General features: G+C 43.8%; 1 protein-coding gene across 3 annotated transcripts in view; it reads left to right on the top strand.

The window, feature by feature from the left end:
* The window catches only part of PAMR1 (peptidase domain containing associated with muscle regeneration 1), a 150,372-nt gene that overhangs the window by 34,515 nt on the left and 101,152 nt on the right, over window positions 1-14,705 (top strand). For all 3 annotated transcript variants that reach the window (XM_045066019.1, XM_045066020.1, XM_045066021.1), the window contains one exon: window positions 1,015-1,074. The gene's annotated coding sequence lies outside the window, so the exon portion shown is untranslated. The remainder of the gene's footprint in view (window positions 1-1,014; window positions 1,075-14,705) is intronic.

Raw genomic sequence — 14,705 nt, forward strand, 5'->3', positions numbered from 1 at the left:
GGAGGTCTCGAAGGGACAGTGACCATCATCTGAGTTAAGGGCTGCACCTGCCCTGTGTTCCCAGAGTCACCCTCATTTCAGTGTTCAGACAAGTAAATCTACAGTGACTATCTAATGTAATTCAACACTTCTTCCTCTCCAGGTGAGGTGCTTATGGACAAAGACTGACTTTTCTGCTTTATACACCAGCTGTGGGTATGAGGTTTACACCATTTGGCATATAGTATATGTTCAAAAATTACCTCTTGGCTAAATCAGTGGCTCTCAAGACATTTTGGTCTTAAGACCTCTTTGGGGCGTTAACATTTACTGAGATTTCTGAAGAGCTTTTGTTTGTATGGGTTTTTATCCACCTACCTTTACTGTATTGGAAATTATAACTGAATAATAAAGATAGTCGTCAAAAACACAGAAAGTCTGAGACACTTTCACAGTCAAAAGGAGCCTACGGAGATTTGACGAAAAGTGATACGGTATCTTGGATAGGATTCTGGAATTTTTTTTAAAAAAAGGATATTAGGGGAAGTATTAGGGAAAACTAAGGAAATCTGGATCCATACTTTAGTGTGGACTTTAGTTAATAATATATCAATATTAGGTCATGAACTGTAACCAGTATACCATACGGTGGGGATATATGGCACTCTCTACAGTGTCTTAGCAATTCTTCATAAATCTAAAGCTATTCTAAAGTCAGAAGTTTATATAATAAAGGAAAAAAGAAAGGATATTGATATGTAAGTGAGGAAATCGTATTAGAGATCACAAGGTGATATCCTTGCCTAAGCTTTATTTGATTTAAAGAAAACTGGAATTCTCAAACTAAGTTTTGTATTGTAAAATACACATAACATAAAATTTACCATCTCAGCCATTTTGAAGGGTACAGTTCCGTAGTATTAAATACATTCACAATGTTGTGCAAGCATCCCCACCAACCATCTCCAGAATTCTTTCCATCTAGTAAAACCCTGTACCCACTAAACAGTAACTCCCCTTTTCCTCCTCCCTCAGGCCCTGGCGACCACCATTCTACTTTCTGTCTCTATGGTTTGACTACCCTAAAGACATCGTGTAAGTATCAGTCTTTTTGTGCCTGGCTTATTTCACTTACTATCATGTCCTCCAAGTTCATCCTGGTTGCAGCCTGTGTTAGAATTTTCTTCCTTTTGAAGGCTGAATAATACTCCATTGTACATATTTACCACATTTGGCCTCTCCATTCATCTGGATGTTTGGGGTTGCTTCCATACGATGGCTACAGTGCATGGTGTTGGTATGAACAGAGGTGTACAAACAACTCTTTGAGGCTCTAGTTTCCATTCTCTTGAGGTAAATACCCAGCAGTGGAATTGCTGTATCATATAGTAATTATATTTTTAAATTTTGGGATATTATTTTCCATATTATTTTATTATTTTCCACAGTGGCTGCACCATTTCCTGTTCCCACCAGGAGTGCCCGAGGGTTCCAGTTACTCCTCATGAGCACCAACGCTTATTGTTTTCTGGGGTTTTCCCCCCCTTCATTGTAGCAATCCTTTTTTTTTTAAATTAATTTTTTTTAAAGATTTTATTTATTTATTTGACAGACAGAGATCACAAGTAGGCAGAGAGGCAGGCAGAAAAGAGAGAGAGGAGGAAGCAGGCTCTCCACGGAGCGGACGGCCCGATGCAGGGCTCGATCCCAGGACCCTGGGATCATGACCTGAGCCGAAGGCAGAGGCTTTAACCCACTGAGCCACCCAGGCGCCCCATTCATTGTAGCAATCCTAATGGTAGTGTCTCACTGCAGTTTGTTTTTCTCTTTCCTAATGATGGGTGATGTTGGGCATCTCTTCAAACACTTGTTGGCCATCTGGACATCTTTCTCAGAGAAATGTCCATTCAAGTCCTTTGCCCATTTTTGATTCGGGTTGCTCTTGTTTTTGTCATAGAGTTTTAGGAGTTGTCTATATATTCTGTATTTGCAAATATTTTCTTCCCTTCCATCGGTTGCCTTTTTACTCTGTTGACAGTGTCTTTTGAGGCATAAAATTTAAAAATTTAAAGTCTTAGTCTGCTGCGTAGTAACACCATGTGCCTGCAATTGTAGAACACACCAGTGATAAAATACTTCTCACTGGAAGTGTTTTAAGCCCTTGTAAGCCCGTGGATTCTTGTACTTCCCCTCTAGCCCACTAAATCCCCAAGGAGTGGCTCAGGATTCTGAATGTCTAGGGAGGTACCCAGATGCTATGGACTGAATTAGGCTCCCCCTACATTCATATGTTGAAGCTGTAACCCCCAGTGTGATGGGATCTAGAGATGGAGCCTTTGGGAGATGTTTAGGTTTAGTTGAGGTTATGAGGGTGAAGCCCTCATGATGGGATTTGTGCCCTTTAAAGAAGGGACACCAGAGAGCTTGCCAGCTATAAGCCAAGAGAAGACATCTCCAAACGAAATGTGCCTTGGGGGCGCCTGGGTGGCTAAGTAGGTTAAAGCCTCTGCCTTGGACTCAGGTCATGATCCCAGGGTCCTGGGATTGAGCCCCGCATTGGGTTCTCTGCTCAGCAGGGAACCTGCTTCCTCCTCTCTCTCTGCCTGCCTCTCCTCCTACTTGTGATCTCTGTCTGTCAAATACATGAATAAAATCTTAAAAAAAAAAAAAAAAAAAGGAAATGTCCCTTGACAGCACCTCGATCTGAGACTTCCCACTATCCAGAATTGTGAGAGAGAAATGTGCACTGTTTAAGCCCTCCAGTTTGTGGCATTTTGTTATAGCACCTTAAGGTGATGAAGAGGTTCATCTAGGTTTGAGAACTCTTGATCTCAGCCAGGAATAACCATTAATTAGAGTTCTTCTGCTATTTTGGTTGGGAAGGACTTTTCCTTATGGAGGCATATACTCTATCTAATTCACCAGTGATGTTTATCAAGGATGGCAGACTGCAGGGGAGGGGTGGGGGGCAATTATTTACCACAAATGCCAGTATTTGCTATTCCTATATTTCTTTACAGGTTTTGGTGTTGCTGTTTTTAAATTTTTTTAATTTAAAATTTTAAAATTTTTAATTTAAAATTTAATTTAAAATAAATTAAATAAATAATAAATAAAACAAATTAAAATTTAAAAAATTCATTTAAAATTTTAAAAATTTAAAAAATTTTAAAAAATATTTCTAAAGATTTCATTTATTTCTCAGAGAAAGAGGCAGAGAGCACAAGTGGAGGTGGGGGAGGCAGGCAGAGGGAGAAGCAGTTTCTATGCTGAGCAAGGAGCCCGATGCCAGACTTGATCCCAGGACCCTGGGATCATGGAGAAAGAGACTCTTAAGAATGGGATCCACATGCAGCACAGAGCCCACTGCGGGGCTCAATCTCATGACCCTGAGCTCTTGATGATCTGAAATCAGAAGTGGGACACTCAACCGACTGGGCCACCCGGGCACCTCTATTTCTTTACAGTTTTAACAGCCGTGTCCTTATCTCCTCGAGTCCCTTTTTCCTTCTTGGCATTGCCATACTGATAACAATGTTAGCAAATCCTCAGAAAACTTTACACCCTTCCCCTTGACTCACTCATGCTCCTTGGACAAAAACAGATGCTGAGGAGCCAAGAGTCACTGTCTACATTTACCCACTAGGCTTTCCCTTTTGACTTGTTTTGTTTTTTTCCATTTCTATTCAGAGTTCTCAAACAAGCCTTGGGAGTGATTCATTAGTCATATGTTCTAACTTTCAAGCGAAAGAATCTTTGGCATTAGCAATAGAAGATAATTAACATGTAATGTTTTTACTTTCCTTATCTTTGTCATTCATCCAGCTGTTATTTTTGAGCACCTTCTAGTCAGTCCCTGTGGTGTTGGGCCTTTGAGAGACAAAGATAAATGGAAGATAAAATCTCTGCCCTTGGGAAGCTCCAAGTCAAACATGAGGGTTGGACTTCATATCACGTCATTATAATGTGTTAAGTGCTATACTGGGAGGTGTGAAGGGAGCACAAAAGAGAGCCCATTGCTGTCTGGAGGGGATGACTGAGGGTTTATGGATGCTCATCATACTCCTTTCCTCTGTGGATTCATGAATTCATTCAACAAACATGGAGCCCCTCTCATGTACCAAGCTCTGAACCAGGCATTTGGGATACATCAGTGAACAAGAGAAAAATTCCTGCTGTGGCAGAGCTTGTATTGGAAGGGGGGGACCTAATACACTGAGGCCTCATCTAGGGACCAGCACATCGGATTTATGTGTGGGTGACATGGTATGAGAGACTGTGGTTTGGATTTGTGGCTGGGGTCACTTGCTCTTCCTTCCCTCCCACAGTCTTCGGGGGAGACAAAGGTGGCCTCATCTTGCCCAGTCTCAGGGCTGATCTTAAGAAGGGAGGCCCTGGGCCCTGACTTAGACGTGCTGACCTCAGGGAAGGAGGAAGGGTCGGGCTAGCCTGAAAGAGAGAGCCTTTCCTAATCTTTTTATTTTTTTTTTTTAAGATTTTATTTATTTATTTGACAGACAGAGATCACAAGTAGGCAGAGAGGCAGGCAGAGAGAGAGGAGGAAGCAGGCTCCCTGCTGAGCAGAGAGCCCGACGTGGGGCTCGATCCCAGGACCCCGGGACCATGACCCAGAGGCTTTAACCCACTGAGCCATCCAGGTGCCCCGTGCCTTTCCTAATCTTGACATTTGGGTGACCTACACCTTCACACTAGAAGAGTGTACGAGTTGGCGGTGGTGCTGGTGATGGGGCAAGGGAAGGAAAGAAAGACATAAGTGGCTTTCAGGAACCTAGAAGGAGGCAAGGATAGGAGAAGGGAGCCTCCTTTACTTCAGATGTGGAAAACGTGCAGAGCTAAGAAATTCAAAGATGAGGAATTGCTCACCAGGCAGGTAAGGGAAGAGGGGGTTTTAGTTCAAGCAGTAGAAGATGCTGAAGCATAGGCTTTGCCAGTAAAATCCCTGTAATATTGTTTTTTAACCCCCATTATTTAGATGAGGCAATTGCATTGGACCCTTCTCATCTTGTCCAGAACGTACCTCACTTCTCTTGCTTTCTGCTGATGGGGAGCAAGAAGTTTTCCTCTGCCCTCTTAGGTTCTTCTTCTGCAGGTCTGCGAGTTAAACTGACAGAGACAGATTAACAGAAGAAAAAATGTTATTCCCATGTGGAAGTCAACAGAAGAAGTAGCTAGCTCATTAAATGGTTAAAGTTAGAGGATTAACACCTAACTTAGTAAAGGAAAGGGTAGTGGGGAGAAGAGTTCTTCAATGGGAAGAACAAATAGATTTCTTTAGAAAAGACAAATACGTTTTTAGGAGAATGAGCAGGAGATAGGAAAGTTTGCAATAATGTTTGTTTATGCAGGTTCAAGTGGTCTTTGTTTTCTTCATGGCCATGACGCTCCCTGAGAGGGAACTCAGGGCAACCTCATTTCCCAGAAGTTGCTGCTTTTAGTCAGATAAGGGAAATCCTGACAAGGCTTCTTTCTGCCTCTTTTGATTCTCAATTGCTTTCAGCTTAAAATAATGCTCATGTCAAATAGCCTATTTTAAGGTGGCATATTGGAATCCCCTTCACCACCTCAGAACTTCTCTGAAACAGCTGCTTGGGAAGCCTGCTGGAACCCATCTGGCACTCACACATGCATGACCTGTGAGAGGATGGTAGAGAGATGGACAGTGAAGCCTGTTGAGAACCATCCCCTCTTTTGTCCTTTAGGCTTTCAACATGGCTCTGAGAAGGTATGAGGGGACACAGCTGACCAGAATGGTGACTAACTCAAGAATATTCCAGGTGATGGGTGTCCCTCTTTTCTTGCTGTACTTCTTCCAGTTTCCAATCCTTTTCCTTGGTTATTTTCCAGAATACCTGCATGCTTGAATAGTAAGCCCTTGCCCATGCTCTCCTTTGCGGCAGAACCCAATCTAAGACAGAAATTGCAGTTCAAAACTGGGTAAGGATGGGGCGCCTGGGTGGCTCAGTGGGTCATGATCTCAGGGTGCTGGGATCGAGTCCTGTGTCTGGCTCTCTGCTCAGTGGGGAGCCTGCTTCCCTCTGTCTCTCTCTGCCTGCCTCTCCATCTACTTGTGATTTCTCTCTGTCAAGTAAATAAATAAATAAAATCTTAAAAAAAAAAAACTGGGTAAGGATAGTGCCAAGATACCACAGATAATAGATGGTAGAAAAGGAATCCAAATCTGGGTTTCACTCAAAAACGGTCCTTTCTTCTTCCCGCTATGATACCTTTCTTCTCTGCATGTTTTTAGTTGCTAAACCATACTCACATTCACTGTTTTGAGTATTCTAGGCCAACAGCTAAAATAAACTAAGAGTGGAAAAGAGTAAGACATTTTGTAAAGTTTGAAAACATGAGAGTTACATCTGGTTTCTCTGGGATTTTTGAGAGTCATCGCCATCAACAGTTAAATTCAGAAAGTTTGTCAAAATACTGGTTTTGGAATGGTTTCCTAGAATTATTTGATTTTGGATCCATTTCATGTGGTTTTCATAATATATAAGTGGTTTTTTAAGACAGGACAGGGCTGTTTGGTTTCAGACTTGTTTTTTAAAACCAGACCACTTAGGCAAAATATTTTTGTAACATTTTTATACTATCTAAAAATTAAAGTGTTTTTAATCCAAACAACTTAAAACTCTTTAGAAACCTATCTGTCTCAGTACTAAGACTTCTGGGTAAGTTTCACACTATTTAACTTCAAAACATTTAGTCAAAATAGCTTGGATCTGGGACAGATTTCAAAGCTGGATACTTTCAAATGGCTGGTCTAGATAACACGCAACGATATATGGACCGTTTTATTGTCTCAAAACATTGGTTTCCCATCATATAAATAAAGCCTAAGCAATAGCTTCACATTGTTGCAAAATAAGCTACATTTTGAAAAATTAAAACATCTGTGTAATGTGCAAATGGGCTGAAATGTTTTCTTTATCAATAATACGGAAACTATTTTGCAAAACTTTCAACGCAGCCTCCTCTTTCCCTCCCATAGGATTGTGACTCTGTTGGGTTGTGCATCACTGGATAGAGCCAGGACCATGTGGCCTTGCCTTTTGTTTACTCTTTTACTGGTATTATAAATTGCAGTTTTTCAGAGCAATGCTGTGAGGTCCATATGATCATTATCCCTTTCTCAAAAAGGGCACCCAGGATCAAAAAAGGTTTTTTGTGTTCTTTAAAGTCGTAAGTTCCTCAAGGACAGGTTTTAGACCTCCTCTGTTTGGTTGTGTTTCTCAGACTCTTAGCCATGCTACTTCCTGTCTTGTGCCTATTTTCCCTCACTTGGACTCACTGAACCTCTTGCTCTGGTCTTTGTACTCCTCTTCTTTCCTTCTAGTATGTTTCAGTAGATCTCAACCAAAGAACTGCTGCGTACCTGCGTTAAGTGGCCACGTAGGTTCCAGGGTAATTTGCCATCGACCATAAATGTGGTTATGAGCAAATAATGATTTAAGTTGAGACATGAGAGTGGGTTCAGGACCATCTGTAAAGTAATGTCATTCTTACACATTCCTATTCATCTCTGACTCTTGAGCAGGGACGAGGGAGAAAAGGCGCAGTCAGAGCATATGACATTCCCTAATACAGATAAAAATAACACCTTTAGCCATCCTTCAGGTTGAGAAAGGCCCTGGGCCAGGAATTGAACATTCTCTTTACATGTGGTTACTCCAAGCTCAGGCTGGAGCCAAGGGGGGAAGGAACGCAAGGGCACTTTGCTACCAGAGGGACAGAATTTGAAAGGGTGAGGGTTGGGAGTAAAGGGAAGAAGAAATGACATTCTGCATAGTAACAGAAAGGACTCATAAATAGGGAATTGTAGGGAAAAATAAAACATTTCTCCTTTTCCTTATAGGATGACTATACTGTCTGTCAAGTTGATGTTTGTCTTTGGAAAACTCAGTGGATGTGTTTGATTTCAGTGGTTCAGAGTTGGACAATAAGGAGAAATTTGAAGTATCTCTCTATTCTGGAATATTTTTGTGGGCCGTAATTAAAATAATTTGTCATGGACAGATATATCCTTACTGCTGGTTAGGACTCATCTACCAGAATTAAATCATTTTGCCTCTGACTTGGTATAAACCTGTTAAGTGAAGAATTAAGACAATTGTGCAAATAATGTAGTCTTTGTGAAAATTAGTAACGGGAGATCTCACTCAGTGGAGTTGGGAGGCCCGCAGGATACTTGCCCATGCCCTACCATTCCTTATGGACTATAGACCCAGCAGGAAGTTAGGGACTTTGCCCTGGGTATTACTTTACTACCCGGCACTTCTTTCCAGGAAGAAAGTCTCTCCTCTTCCCCTGGCAACAGCCCAACCAATGAGAGACAGTCACAACTCAGCCAATGAGAAGCCACTATACTTCCAATTCCCAGTTTACTCCAAAGGATTATTTTGTTCACAACAGCCCCTCCACCTCCCTCTTTCCTCTATAAATAAAGAACTTTCTGAGCTTTGTTCTGCAGAAGTGCCCATAACTTGTCTGGGACTGCAATTTTTGTTATCCTGAACAAACCCATCTTTTTTTTTTTTTTTTTTTAAAGATTTTATTTATTTATTTGACAGAGAGATCACAAGGAGGCAGAGAGGCAGGCAGAGAGAGAGGGAGGAAGAAGACTCCCCACCGAGCAGAAAGCCCGATACGGGGCTCAATCCCCGGACCCCGAGACCATGACCTGAGCCGAAGGCAGAGCTTTAACCCATTGAGCCACCCAGGCACCCCATGAACAAACCCATTTTTTGCTGATAAAATAACCTATGATAAATTTAAAACATTGATTCACGAACCAGACTGCCTCTGTATAAATCTCAGGTCCGAGCCTTCCTGGCTGCAAGATCCTGGGCAGGTGAGTTCCCTAACATTCCCATGTTTCCATTTCCCCAGCTACAGACCCAGAACGACGATAACCCACTCCTAGGCTCTTGAGGGGAATATCTGATTTTCATCAGCTCAGGAACAGTATTTGGCCTCTAATAGGCTCATTATAAGCACCACATGAATGTTATCATAATTAAATATCTCAGAGACACTTCCCTTAACCGCACATAGGCCATCCATGCTCTTGCATTTCTGTGACCCCTTTCCTGGCAAAACTATTGGAGTATTATTTATCTTCTCTGCCTCTGAGGCTTTTCCTCCCATTTTCTCCTGAACCAGTGTTTCTCACACTTGCTTTTTTTTTTCATTATTGTTCCTCCCCCCTGCCCCCCACCAGTGAGTCTTTTTGGACCTGTTTTAAACTGCCTCCTCTCACCCATGACCTACACCACAGACATTCTGTGAGGTTGTTTATGTACTATGTGTTTATCTGTGCTCTGGACATAACAAGAACAAGGCTTTTTCCATCTCCCAAGAATCGATTTTCCCTCTCTGGGGAATGATATCACCCCACTGAAAATGCTTGTCTTTAATCTGCCCCATTCCTTCCTTTGTCTCCGCTACAAAACAATGCATGTTCAAGGTCAGATTGCTGACTTCCATGTTGCAGAATCCATGGTCCGCCCTCAGTTTCCATCTTAATTGACCGGTCGCTGGCATCTGCCCAGCTGATCCCTCGCTCCCCCTTGATATAGTTTCTTAAGTGGGCTTCTGAAGCATCCCGTTCTCTTGGTTTTTCTCCTCTTTCCTGGTTGTTCTTTCTCAGTTCCTTGTGATTCCTCTCTTCTTATCTTTCTCTGGATAGGGGATAGAGGGCTGCAGGGCTCAGTCCTTGATAGTCTTCTCTGAACTCACTCCCTTGGTGATATCATCTGATATTCTGGCTTTACGTTAGCTTTAAGTTAATCTCTGTACCGATGACTCCCCACTTTATGTCCCAACCAAAAGTCTCTTGCAGACTCCAGGTGAGGATAGTAACTGCTTACTTGTTTTTTTTCCACTTTGGTATTTAATGATCCTCCTCCATGAACATGTTCAAGATTGAACTTTTGGATTCTTCCCCCAGACTGCTTTATCCAAGGTCTTTCCCCTTCTCTATTTTTCTTACACACCCTAATCCTTTAGGAAATTCTGATAACAAAATAAATCCAGAATGCTCCTCAGTATTTACCCAAATGGATTTTTAAAATCTTGTGTTCATATTACAAATGAGCATGTGGATGCTTACAGCTGCTTTACTCATAATGGCCAAAATGTGGAAGCAACCGAGATGTCCTTCAGTCAGTGAATGGATACATAAACTGCGGTACATCAGACAATGGAACATTATTCAGCATTAAAAATAAATGAGCTATCAAATCACGAAAAGACGTGGAGGAAACATAACGGGTATTACGGAGTGAGAGAAGCCAACCTCGAAAGGCTACTTACTGTATGATTCCAACTCTACAACATCCTGCAAATTTGAAACTCTGGAGACAATAAAAAGATCACTGATTGCCAGGGGTCTGGGTAAAAGGAGGGATGGATAGGCAGAGCACAGAAGGTTTTTACGGCAGTGAAACTATGGTGCCTGACGCTACAGTTGTGGATACGTGTCGTTATTTATTTGTGAAAAATGTACACCACAGAATGTACAAGACCAAGAATGGACCCCCTAATGCAGACTCTGGGCTTTGAGTGATGGCGATGGGTAAGCGCAGGCCTATTGGTTATAACAAGCATACCCGTGGGGTGCAGGATGTTGACAGGGAAGTGGGTTGTACGTGTGTGGGGGCAGAGGTTTGATGGACACTCTCTGTACTTTCCACTCAGTTTTGCTGTGAACCTAAAACTGCTCCAAAAAATAAAGGATGTCTGAAAAAAAAAATCCAGAATCTGCTCCCAGCTTAGTGGGACCTAGCATTGACCATGATTGCCTTCTAACTGGGCTTTACACTGTGGCTTGTCTCTCTGTAGTCTGTGCTCCTCCCAGGCCCCCCTTTAAAGAAAACCCAAAGTCCTGATCATGGCCTTTTAGGCACTTCTTTCTGACCCTTGCCCTTCCTTTTTTCCCCTTGTTCACTCTGCTCCAGCCACACTGGCCTTGTCTAACACACCAGGCGCGCTCCTGCCTCAGGGCCTTTGCGGTGGCTGTACCCTGTGCCTGGAACACTCTTCTGCGGATCCTCATGACTCTCTCACCTCCTGCAAGCCTTTGCTTAAATGCCACCTTCTCACTGAGGCCTTCTTGTCCACCAGTTTAAAACTCTAGCTCTCCCAGGGACGCCTGGGTGGCTCAGTGAGTTAAAGCCTCTGCCTTTGGTTCAGGTCATGATCCCAGGGTCCTGGGATCGAGCCCCACATTGGGCTCCTGCTCAGCAGGAAGCCTGCCTGCTCCCCCCCCCCCTCTGTCTGCCTCTCTGCCTACTTGTGATCTCTGTCAAATATATAAGTAAAATCTTAAAAAAATAAATAAATAAAAACTCTAGCTCTCCTGCCCTGCACTCTGAACTCCTTTACCTGCTCCATTTGCTCTGTTTTTCACAGCACACTTTTTTTTTTCCCAGTGGGAGGGAGGATAGAGAGAGAGGAAGAGGGAATCCCAAGCAGGCTCCATGCTCAGTGCAGAGCCCAATGTGGCACCTGATCCCACGACCCCGAGATCATGACCCGAGCCAAAATCAAGAGTCGTACAGTCATTTTAACTGACTGAGCCACCCAGGCACCCCAACACATCATTTTTATTATACTAAATTATTAAGGGGTGTCTGTGTGTGTGTGTTTTCTTTGTCTTCCTTGACCAAATAAAAAATCCACAAGGACAGTGATTTCCATCTTTTCGTTCACTGATGTATTCCAAGTACCTAGAACAATGCTTGGCACATATTAGGTGCTCAATAAGAAATTGTTAGATAAGCAGGAGTCTCCCTACCACCCCTGACTCTAGTCTCCTCTGCAACATACCATTCCAGGGGTGTTCTATGTACATACAAGTGTATGAGATGAAAACAACCCAATTCTTGGATTTTGCTCTGCTGTAATTCTGTTGCTTACAACCTTTACTAAAAGTCTTCTACACAATGTTAGGACTACTTGGAGGGGCTGAGGAATGGGGTCTTCAGTGTGTGATAAGTGGGACAGACCGGAGAAGAGAATCAAAAGAGATGAATCACGGACTGGAAAGAAATAAATCAACAAAAACAAAATCATGGTAAGGGCCAGAAGACACATAGAGCCCCAAAGAATTCCTGGTATGCATGTGGGCTGCTTGTTTATTTTTTTATTTTATTTTATTTTATTTTATTTTAAGATTTTATTTATTTATCAGAGAGAGAGGGGGAGAGAGCGAGCACAGGCAGACAGAGTGGAAGGCAGAGGCAGAGGGAGAAGCAGGCTCCCTGCTGAGCAAGGAGCCTGATGTGGGACTCGATCCCAGGACGCTGGGATCATGACCTGAGCCAAAGGCAGCTGCTTAACTAACTGAGCCACCCAGGCGTCCCTGCCTGTTTATTTATTATTCTTTTTGAACAATAAATGAGAGAGCCACCTTCTACCAAGACGGGGAGGCTTGGCGGTATCCACACAGCAGAGGTCTTTGGTGAGGATTGAAGGAGTGTCCTGATTCTTCATGTCCTGCTGCCCAGGTCCGTCTCGCTAGGGGCAGGCTCTCAAAGAACTGGTCTGCAGTTGCTGGTTTCTTTTTTCTGTGGCTTTTATGAAATGGGGTCTGTTCTGCTGTCTGGGGCCAAAGGAGTGGGTGGGGGACGATGGGAGATTGTGAGATCAGCTAAAATTCCGCAGGATCCCGTCCTGCTGGTCCAGAGACAGGCTCTGCCCTCCCCCGCTCTGCTCGTGGATGCTGTGGTTGAAAACCTGGGGATGCAGACTCCTAAGCAGGGCTGGCCTCCTCAGTGGATTTTGCAGCACCGCAAGCCTGTTTCCTTCTGGCCCCAGTGCCTGGGATTGCTGGTCTGGAACATGTATTAGTGGTGTCACGTCTGGGGAGCACAAGGTGGTGACATGGAAACACTGCCTGCCATGGCAACAGCTGGAATAATAAACAACATCTTTCCCCCGCGAGGACAATCATGGAGCCGGGCCTTGTGGCAACATCAGGAAGGGAAATAAGTAATATCCAAGGTAGAGCTCGTGTTTCGCCCGAATTTTAGCTCCCTGGTCCAAGAGATTCGCTGAGTGCCTTACTGGGCAAATGGAGGCAATTATATGTCATTCAAAACCTCGTACGCCTTTCTAGAAACTGTTTTAAACAAGAGTGACTCAGAATGTTGGAATTGGAAAGTCAAAGTTTCCCCTCCTCCGTATCATCCCTCCTCTCTTGGGGTAACCTCTACTCTGTGTCGCTAACAGGTGGGGCTTTGGGGTGGGATTCTTGCTGAGCAGGTAGGGCTTGGTGAGCTGCAGCCAGTAGGTGGTAGGATCCCCCCGCCCCCATGTCTTACTTCAGGTGGACTCTAATGAGATCCCTTCTCAATCCCTTGAAGGCCTCTCAGATGACCTTCGAGCTCTCAGGCTGCCGGCAGGTGTTAAAAAGTCCAGGCCGGTAGAAATGAAAACTTGACTCTCCTCTCATTTGGTTTCTGTCCCCACCACGCCTGCCATGACACCTGACCCCAGCGTGGTGCTGACCTGATGGGGACGGAGGGATGGCGCTGATGTGATCTGTTCTTTCACACTTCTTACATCCTGCTGCGCTCTGTGGCTTCGGGCACCCCCAGCGTGGGGAGGAGGGAATTAGAGAGGCACCATCTTATTTGACGGGCACTGTTGTAGTCTGTTGGGCAAATGCCCAAATGCTAGGTCTCCGGAGACCCCGTGACCCTCACTCCTTAGGGAATCCAACCTCCTTCATACCATTTGATGAGTTTATGGCTCCCCAGACTTGGGCCCTACCCCTGGGGTGTGCTGCCTACGTGCTTCCTCGCCCCATTCCCTTCCAGAGGGTTCTTTTGGCGCAGTGCTGCCCCCAGATTTGGGTAAAAAGGATACCAGCCTCGCACCCCACCCTTTTGTATCCTATCCTCGGTCTGAAGGGAGGAGAAATGGGACTGTCCTCTACTCCTGTGAATTCCCTCCAAGAGATTTTCTCTCTGGCATCTCAGCCTCTTCCTGTATGACCTGGAGGTGGGTGAGTGGGAGTGAAAGGGAAGATCTCTTTGGCTACCTCATGATAAGACCTGAGTGGATGTGTCTAGAACTTCTCTTTCAAACATGTGGGGACTTTTCCTTTAGTTATTTTCAGATTTAGGCCTTAGTGGAATCCAAAGACAATCGGAAAGTCCCAGCTGGTAATCTGTTACAAATACACATCTCCTCATTTATTGTCCTAAACTGGGCTTTTTCCTTAGCATGACAGCTTATATGTTTCTTCAATACCTACATAACATTTCATTTGTTATGTGGGACCTTGCCATAATTTGTGTAACCATTCTTCTATAGATGGTTATTTAGGTGGGTTTTTGGTATCATAAGTGATGTTGAAATGAATAATCCTTTGGCATATCTCCTTGTGTCCTTAAGTAAGTATTCCTGGAAGTGTGATTGCTGATCCAGAAGGCCCACACATTTTACATTTTAACAGGAAGCCCATTCTGTATTTTACTTTTTTTTTTAAAAAAGATTTTATTTATTTATTTGACAGACAGATCATAAGTAGGCAGAGAGGCAGGCAGAGTGAAAGGCGGAAGCAGGCTCCCTGGTGAGAAGAAAGCCCAATACAGGGCTCAACCCCAGGACCCTGGGATCATGACCTGAACTGAAGACAGAGGCTTTAACCCACTGAGCCACCAAGGTGCCCCCCATTCTGTATTTTAATAGGT

The sequence above is a fragment of the Mustela putorius genome, unplaced genomic scaffold, assembly GCF_011764305.1.
Source record: "Mustela putorius furo isolate JIRA1106 unplaced genomic scaffold, ASM1176430v1.1 tig00003859_pilon_pilon_pilon, whole genome shotgun sequence".
Classification (NCBI taxonomy): Eukaryota; Metazoa; Chordata; class Mammalia; order Carnivora; family Mustelidae; genus Mustela; species Mustela putorius.